This window comes from Nanorana parkeri, unplaced genomic scaffold (assembly GCF_000935625.1).
Source record: "Nanorana parkeri isolate BGI_ZX_2015 unplaced genomic scaffold, ASM93562v1 scaffold631, whole genome shotgun sequence".
Taxonomy (NCBI): Eukaryota; Metazoa; Chordata; class Amphibia; order Anura; family Dicroglossidae; genus Nanorana; species Nanorana parkeri.
Genome location: NW_017306899.1, coordinates 145,473 through 154,564, shown reverse-complemented (window position 1 = coordinate 154,564; position 9,092 = coordinate 145,473).

Genomic DNA, 9,092 nt, shown 5'->3' with positions numbered 1-9,092 from the left:
GGGTACCCCCTTTCAAAAAGGAGGCACCCAGATGCTGCCCCCCTTGTAAATGAATAGGGGCAAGTGCACCCTTACTCATTCACTAAAGAGCTAAATAAAATGTAAATAAACACACAACACCTTTAATCGAACAAAAAACACATAATTAGTTTTTGACCTTCATTTAAAAAAAAATGTCCCACAAAGTCATTCCACAAATAAAAAAAAAAACCCTCCCCAATGCAATGTTTACAATGGGCTGTGGACAGAAACAAACAAATGATGATAACAATCACAGAGATATGTTGTTGTTTTTTTATAAATTCTTTATTTTTCAAATTTTCACACAAATAACAGGGAATAGCGGCAAGGCACAATATTGGTCCTCATAGGCCGTAAAAGATGTTCTTACATACACATAACGCAGTGTCACAAAATACAACAAGGGCCTTCCAAGGGTTGAGACAGGTTTTCTCGTAGATATAACAAACAGGTAACCGCATGTCCCATCTTGGGACAGGGGGATGTCAGGTAGGCCCATCCCACCAGATTGTTTAGGTCTGCGCAATATGTCGTATTGGAGTCTGGGGGGCTTGTTGGCCCACACGAAAGAAGTGAAAAGCGTTCTCAATTTACGGAAATAGGACGGCGGAATCGCGATCGGGAGGGCTTGAAGTGGGTAAAGGAGGCGGGGAAGGATAGATGGTTTGAGGATGTTACAGCGGCCCATCCAGGAGAAGGTACCCGCGGACCAGGCTTTGAGGTCAGAGGAGATAGTAGCTAATAACAGGGGAAAGTTCAAAGAAAAAGTTTGGGAGAGGTTTCGTGGAAGTTGTATGCCCAAGTATTTGATCGAGGTGGGGGACCATTTGAACGGGAAGTTGTCCAGCACTCTTCGTAGGCGGGGTCCCGCAAGGGAGATATGCATGGCCATTGATTTATGGGAGTTGATCAGAAAATTGGAGAGTTTACCATAGCGGCTGATCTCTGACAAGAGCACTGGGAGGGAGATATCGGGGGAGGTCAGGAAAAATAGAAGGTCATCCGCAAAAGCTGTGATCTTGTGGTGAGAGGGGCCTCGTTGGACTCCCTTTATGTCGGGATTGGAACGAACAGTCCGGAGGAAGGGCTCCAGGGCGAGAACAAAGAGGGGAAGCGAGAGGGGGCATCCCTGGCGGGTACCATTGGAAATAGAGAAAGTGGGAGAGAGGGCACCATTCACCCGCACACTTGCGGATGGACATGAATAGAGCGAGCTAATCCAGGTTTGCATATGGGGGCCAAGACCGATCGCACGCAAAGTCGAGGAGAGGAAGTCCCAGCCCACCCTTTCGAACGTCTTCTCCGCGTCCGTGGACAACAGGAGGCAAGGAGAGGCGGACGACAGGGCGCAGTGGATGACTCCCAGGGCTCGGATGGTGTTGTCCCTGGCCTCCCTGGCAGGGACAAAGCCCACCTGGTCAAGGTGGATCAGGTCAGTTAGATGTGGGGCGAGGCGGTGGTACAAGATTTTCGCAAGTAGCTTCGTGTCTGCGTTCAATAGTGAAATGGGTCTATAGCTGGGGCATACTGAAGGATCTTTGGCCTCCTTGGGAATGACCGTTATATGGGCATGCAGCGATTCCGGTTGGATAGTGGTTCCAGTGAGGAGGGAGTTGAGGGCTGATAGGAACGGAGTAGAAAGGAAGGGGAGGAATTGTTTGTAGTAGGTGAGGGTGAATCCGTTGGGGCCAGGAGCTTTGCCGGATTGAGTGAATTTTATGGCAGATGCTAGTTCGGTGGGAGTAATCGGGGATTCCAGAAGGGAGAGAACAGACGAGTCAAGGGAGGGCATGCCAGAGTCAGCAATGTAAGCGGCTATGCGGGAGGAGCGTGCACGGGCAAGTTCGGGGGGGGTGTCGGGTGAGAGATTGTATAGTGATGCGTAGTAGTCGCTGAAGGCCGCGGCTATGTCCGTGGGCATAGTGGATTTGTGGCCCGTCGGTCGGGTGATCATTGGGATGTAGATCTGGGCATGACGTTTGCGGAGTGCTCTAGCTAAGTACTTGCCACACTGGTTGCCATACTCATAGAATGTTCATCTGCACTTAGTGAGGGAAGCTTTAACTTTTGTGAGGCAATGGGAGCGGAGTTCTTCTCGCAGCGAGCGCAGTTGTGTCTCCAAGGTTCTGTCTACCTTGGCCTTGTGTCGCGTTTCTAGTTGGTGGATCTGGGTCAAAAGTGTTGTGATCTGGGCCAGCAGCTGTCTCTTGAGGCGAGCGCCATGGGCTACAAGCACGCCCCGAATCGTCGCCTTATGCGCCTCCAAAATCACGTAGGGGGATATGTCAGGGGTGGAATTCTCTGCAAAGAAAAACCGGAGGTCGCACTCGATGGATGCTGATATGTCCGGGTCCTGCAATAAGGACTCATTCAGTCTCCAGTGCCACGGGCCTGGGGGGGGACCATCCAGGGAGAATGTGAGTAGGATCGGGGCATGGTCCGAGAAGGCAATATTACCGATGTCGGTGGAGTGAACTCGGGGGAGTTGACCGTGGTGTACTAAGAAAAAGTAGATACGGGTGTAGCGTTGGTATAAGTGGGAGAAGAAAGTATAGTCTCGCGAGGAGGGGTGTTGGACACGCCAGGCATACACTAGTTGGTTGTCAAATAGGCATTTTTTGATACAGTTCAATTTGTTGAAGGAGAAATAGGAGGAGGAGGCGGAGGAATCTAGACTCGGGTTCAGGACAAAGTTGAAGTCCCCTCCGAGGATAAGGAGGCCTTCCCTAAAGTCAGCCAGGTGGGACAGGGCACGAGTCAGGAACGTTATCTGGTCGTGGTTGGGCAGGTAGAGATTGGCTAGAGTAACGGTATGAGTCCCCACAGTGCCCTTAACAAACAGTATACGTCCCCCCTCCCCTGAGTATTGATCCATCAGGAGCCAGGGTAGCGAGCCGGAGAGGACAATACTTACTCCCCTAGAGCGTTTATCTGGAGAGGTGCTATGGTACACAGGAGTGTATCGCCTGTCACCTAAGCGGGGGATCTGGTCGGTTTTAAAATGGGTCTCCTGAAGTAGCGCCACGTCAATTCTTTGGCGGTGAAGATCTCGAAGGATTTAGGGGAAATGGAGGGGAGGGGGGGTATATGCACAGGGGAAATTACACAGACAAGGAAGGTAAAAAAATAAAATAAAAAGTAACGGTGGGTTACAACTAGAAAGGGGCCAGGTAACCAGCCAATCGGGTCTCCACCGACCCCCAGAAAGAGTGAAGGCACCTTGGGGGTCGGGGTAGAGCCGAGGTCCTATGTGGGGTACAGTGGTGGGCTATAGGCAGCAAGGGCGGAGGGAGGGGAAATCCCTAAGTGGGTAAGGATCTGGAGAGAGTGAGATGCAACTGTCTGGGCATCTAGGGACATCTGAAGGGGAGCGACCCAGCCGGGTCACCATCCCATACGCGATGGCATCCCTGAGGGTATCGATAATACTAGAGTGGCAACAACAACAACTCATCAAATAAAACAAAGTTAAAACATCAAACAACAGCGGGGGGTAGCCCCCGGATTACCATGGAGCCGTTCATGGAGGCCCAGGGCCGGCTTCTGCCCGGCGAGAGGGTGGATCGTTACCTCCGGTTGCTCTATGGATGGGCTGTTGGTATGGGGACGGCCTCCATGAAGGACGCCCGGCGATGGGGGAGTCTCAGATTCCCAGCGTCATCCCGCTGCGGAAGTCCCGGAGGAGTGTTAGAATAAGGGGCCCAGAGGTGTGTGATGTCTTCTGGGGGACCTCGGTCTGGTCTAAAGAGAAGTGAGAGTCGAATCAAAGGTCCGGTGAGTAGGGCTCCAGCCCCTCGGGTTGCCCCCAAAATTTTACGATATTGGCAGCGGGATCAATGCACCAGATAGGGTGCGAAGGTTTCGGCAACAGGGCAGGTAAGTTCAGTCCTGATATGGAGCATCGGGGCAATCCAGCGCCTCAGTGTCGGCCAGGGTTTTAAGGTTCATTAGATGAGGGTGCAGGTCGCGATGCCCTAGGTCTACCTGCGGAGATGCTGCGCCGGCGACGTCTCTGAGGTAGAGGGCGGTTCTCAAAATCCAGGTCGGGGCCCAGCCCGTCCGGGATCTCCACCGGGGGTACTTCTAGGAAAGAGAAGAGGTCACCAAGTTGGGCCGTGTGACGCAGGATAAAGGTGCGTCCATTCCGGCGGACGTTCAGGCTGAAGGGGTAGCCCCAAGTGTACAGGCCTCCGGCCCGGCGGACCTCAGAAAGAAGGGGTTGAAGCATCCTCCTCATCTGGAGCGTGCGGCGAGACAAGTCCAGAAGGATAGTGACCTCTGCGCCATCGAAGGGGATATTGCCCTTCTGCCAGGCCTTGCGTAGGACGGCTTCCTTCTCCATGTAAAAGTGGATGCGGCAAAGAACGTCTCGGGGCCTTGTGTCACCATCTGGTCGGGGACCCCCCACGCGGTGCACTCTATCAATCACTAGGGGTGAATCCGGGGCTTTGTCCATGACCGCATTGAGGATGGCGGTCACCGTTGGTCGGAGGTCCGCCGCTCCGGTAGCCTCTGGAAGTCCCCGAATTTTAACATTGTTCCAACGCGACCTGTTTTCCAGGTCATCGTGGGCTAGGAGCAGGGTGGAGAGCTGCCGGTCGTAGGAGACATGCCGCGCTTCTAGTCGGTCGAGCCTGTGGGTCAGGTAAGTCTGATCCGTGGTTAAGGTAGAGACCTCGGTTTCTAGATGGGTGACTGTGGTGCGGATGCCGGCCAATTCCCGCTTCAGCGTGGACTCCATCTTTGTGACCATGGCGGCCATGTCCTGCCTCGTGGGGAGAGAGAGGAGTATGTCGGAGATCTCACTGGTGGAGAGGGGACGTGCGGCACCCGAGGGCAACGGTGAGGCAGGGGAGAGCGGGAACACTGTCTCCTCGATCAGGCTGAGGGTAGGAGGCGAAGTATCTGTCAGCGGTGGTTCCGGGTTCCCAGGGGGACAGAGGGGTAATCGAGGCTGAGGCTCCACTGCGCACACGTGGAGTTGAGGGCCCTGGGTCCTTACCCTGAGTCACGGAGGCCATGGCGGTTTTGGAGGAGCTGCGGGTCGAGGTGGCCGGAGTAGTGAGGTATCGCTGCAGCGATGTCAGTGGTCGCTCGTTGTTGCTAGAGCGTGTTTTAGTCTTAGTAGACATCAAATTCGATGGTATGGGATGATAAGATCAACTGTTAAGTCCCAGCAGTTGCAGAGCTCAAGCAATGCACTTCTTCACGCTGCCATAGCCAAGCCACGCCCCCCAGAGATATGTTGTTGACTTTAGTCAGTTGATTACACAAAGTCCCAAGCCACGGATGTGCATGCTCTCTTTTTGTATGTATATACTGTATATGACTTCAGCAGCTATCCATTTGCTAGCTTGGATAATTAAGGAAGAAGGAAAGAAGGAGCAGGGAACAGGGAAGTAACTTGCTCTGCTGTGCCTGTGTGTTTGTGGAGACATGCACAGCTTACTAGCACACACAAGTGTGGCTCCATAGGAACCTTGCAAGGGAATGGAATCACCCTAAAACAGGTTATCAGGGCCAGTACTCGGGGGACCAGCAGATTATGCAGGAAGTTAAAATGTTTAAACATCATGGAGCAGCATCTATTGCAAATGATTTAATTAGTATTTTAAAAAGCTGAAAAGAAATTTCAACATTATTGTCATACCAAGAGTTAATAATGAGACCTGTGTCTAGAGGCTACAGTCGGTTTAAAACCTGCCTTGGAAAAAGTACAGAATGTAAAGTTTGAACTGATCTTTGGTAGACACTGTGCTGGCAATGACTGGGACCTTCCAAAACATAAAGCAGTTCACTTTCTTCACAGGTTTAGGCAGCTTCCAATAGTAATAAGGATGAAGGCTGCCCAATCAACAACTGGCTTCCTGTGTAACCCTGGATCCCTGAACATTTGGTTCATCAGAGTCCTCACCCTCAAAGATGACTCAACAATCACGCATGATTCAATGAAAAAATGAGAACTTGAGCTACCTAGTGCAGCAGGTTTTTGTGGGTGTTCTAGAGGGCACTAAACAGAATGACTGAATTACTTTATAATATTTCAGAAGGTCCTCCCATGATGTCAGCTTTCAAAATGCAGTCATATTAATATACCCATATATTATTGTGCAGCATATACTTACCATTTTATAGACACCAAATTTCATATACATTAGATATCTAAATTACTTATATTATTATACATTAGATATCTGAGTGATATTATGATTGTCATTAGCAAGCCCTGGAGCAGGCAACATCCCCTTAATATATTTCATGGGTCCAAATTAGCCAGTTGTGAAAACATCAGACTACAGAATGTCCTAACAATGGGGCTTAATTAACAATCACTTCTATAAATGTTCTGGTTAAAGTGCTCATAAGTACTGTTTAGATTATTGCTAAAAGCTCAAGAGCACTGTTATGAGGGCTCTATAGAAGTCCTTTGAATATTGATGGAAGTTGTCTTCTAAAAGGTGTTGTTTATTCACTTTAAACTGGTAGGCTGAGTTAATGTAATTCAGAAGGCCTGCATTATGGACTGTTGTACACAAGATTTTTTAAACTGGATAGAGTCTCACAAAGTTATTTATTTTCAGGGTAAATCCAATTTCCCACTTAATCTGAGGCCCTCAGATCTCAGCTTCTTCAAGGGGCCTTAAAACCAATTTACTGATTGTTACTGTTATGGAAATTCACTTGGTTCAATGCACAAATCCATGTCGCATTAAGCTGCGCCAAACGCAAATAATTTCCCCCGTTGTACTACGCTCCTTTGTGCAAGGACTGGAAGTATCTCCTTCCATAGAGTCATGTAGAGTCAGGAGACAGATGTTGCTTGCTGGATAATCCCATGCTAAGAGACCTGAGCGCAGGTATGTTTATTGTTTATACCTGCCCAACAGGAAGTGATGTCAGACAGGAAGGGGTGTCTCAAACAGCGAGACAGGAAGTGATGGCAAACCAACAGATGATTTCAACAACCAGCAAACCAGGAAGTGGGACAGACAGGAAGTGAACAGGAGCCAGCTAACAAAACACATGTAGTAGAACAATCAATCACATGTAGTAGAACAATCTATGACCACCGGAGTGACTTTATCCAGCATTGCTCAGTGATCAATGCCACATAACGTTACTAGGATTCTCATGCGCGCTCATTCACAGGGACAACGTCATTATCTCTAGCGTGTTGATCAGGCACACCAGAGAGAACAAACGCACGTTCCTTTCATATACTGTGTTCCAAACAAATGTATCCACGCAAGCCAATAAATCCATGCATTGCACGGGGGGCCCCAGCCGGCGTCCATACATTCGCCAAGAAGACACTGCTCCGCCACGCATAAGATATCTCCTCCAATGGATTAACCTCCCAGTGTCTATTTAAACCGAGACACTGAGAGACTAATGACAAAATATTACAATACACTAAAAAACACATCCTAGTAAAATTTCCATAACATTACTAATAGGTAAATGCTTGATAATCCCTAGCCTGTACACGGGTTCACTTTAACCTTTCACAGTATATTTGCTGCCTCCTAGAAAAAAAACCTTTATTATAGCTGTATTCACCAAAAGACAGTAAGAACAAGGCTGCTATGATTACAATATAAACATTTTGTAACTTACATTTTAAATTACAGATATATATAAATGCCTGTGATATGTTTAGTGCCAACCAAATTTTTTATATCATTCTGAAGGGCCAGAAGAGACAATGTCCTAGGTAACCACAGGAGTTTATAACCCAAATCAGAAATCTGTTTGAAGTGTAAAACACTACCTGAACAGCATGCCCATTTTAAAACACTCTATGAATCATACAAAGTACAAAGATACCACAGTCGGACCTTTTTATTTATATCTATAAATGTAACTGAATTATGCACATCTTTTAAATAATACCTTTTTCTTACTTAATAAGGCTTTGTAATAAAACCGTATTTGAACATTAACTATAAAACTAAATATACTTGACTGATGAATTCGACAATTACATCCCTCTGTTAAACCCCCCCCCAATAAACACACGGACTGCGCAACATGGATTTAAATGCAGCCCCTTAATAACCAAAACAGTTAACAGTTACCAAAAGTAATAATCAAAAATAAAATACAAATAAATAATCTGAACGAATGTTGAATCCAAGAAGGGGTCTTTGGTGTTGCACATCAACCCAAATAAGGCCTCTACTATAACCACTATAACTCACCCCAACCAGCTTGAGGACAATTACTGCTCCCAAGTTCCAAGGGGCCAGGCCCCCAACAAATATTGCCACCAACGGGGGAAGCACCCTACCAGCTGATGCCCCCCCATTTTGTAACTGACTCACATTTTCAGACCCCCAAAGATCCCCTTACCCGCCAAGCTGCTGTGGCATAAAAAGACAATTCAACAACCACCAACCGCAAAAATTAGGGGAGGGTGGGAGGGGCAACCTGCCTCCTCCATCGACATTCTAGAAAGAACACCAAGCAGCCCCTGCAGTCCCAACCCATGTGGCTCCTCCCCGACACCTGACCCCAACCTCCACTCAGGTAAGATCAACTAATCAACACTTTATTTAACCCCTTCTCCAGGGACTATTCCTCCACCCCAGTCAAGCAGCCCCTTCTCTCATTATCTCTGGGTCTGTCTGTAATTTACATAAATGCTCATCATTTTATATAGTGGCTGGTATATTTGTGCTAGCATAATTACAGTCGAATTATTAGTAATTTGTTTTTATTATATTAAGGCTAAAATCTGGGCACAAAAGTGTAATTTACATATATTCCTCAGTAATCACAAAGGAAATAAACTCACTTTATGCACACTATGGGGTCTATTCACGAAGCAGCCGAAGGATCTAGCCGTAGGTTCGGCTGATCCTTCAGCTAGCTTCGGCCCCAGGACCCCTTCGTTTCAGTAGAACCGAAGGGCTGCTGTACGGGCTATTCACTATATCCGATACAGCTCGGCCGGCCGGGCGGCTCAGTCGAGCCGAAGGCATATCCCTCGGGTCGGCTGAGCCGCACTGAAATCGCGAAGGCAGCTGAGTGAATAGACCCCCTAGAACAGTACAGACTCCAGACTCACT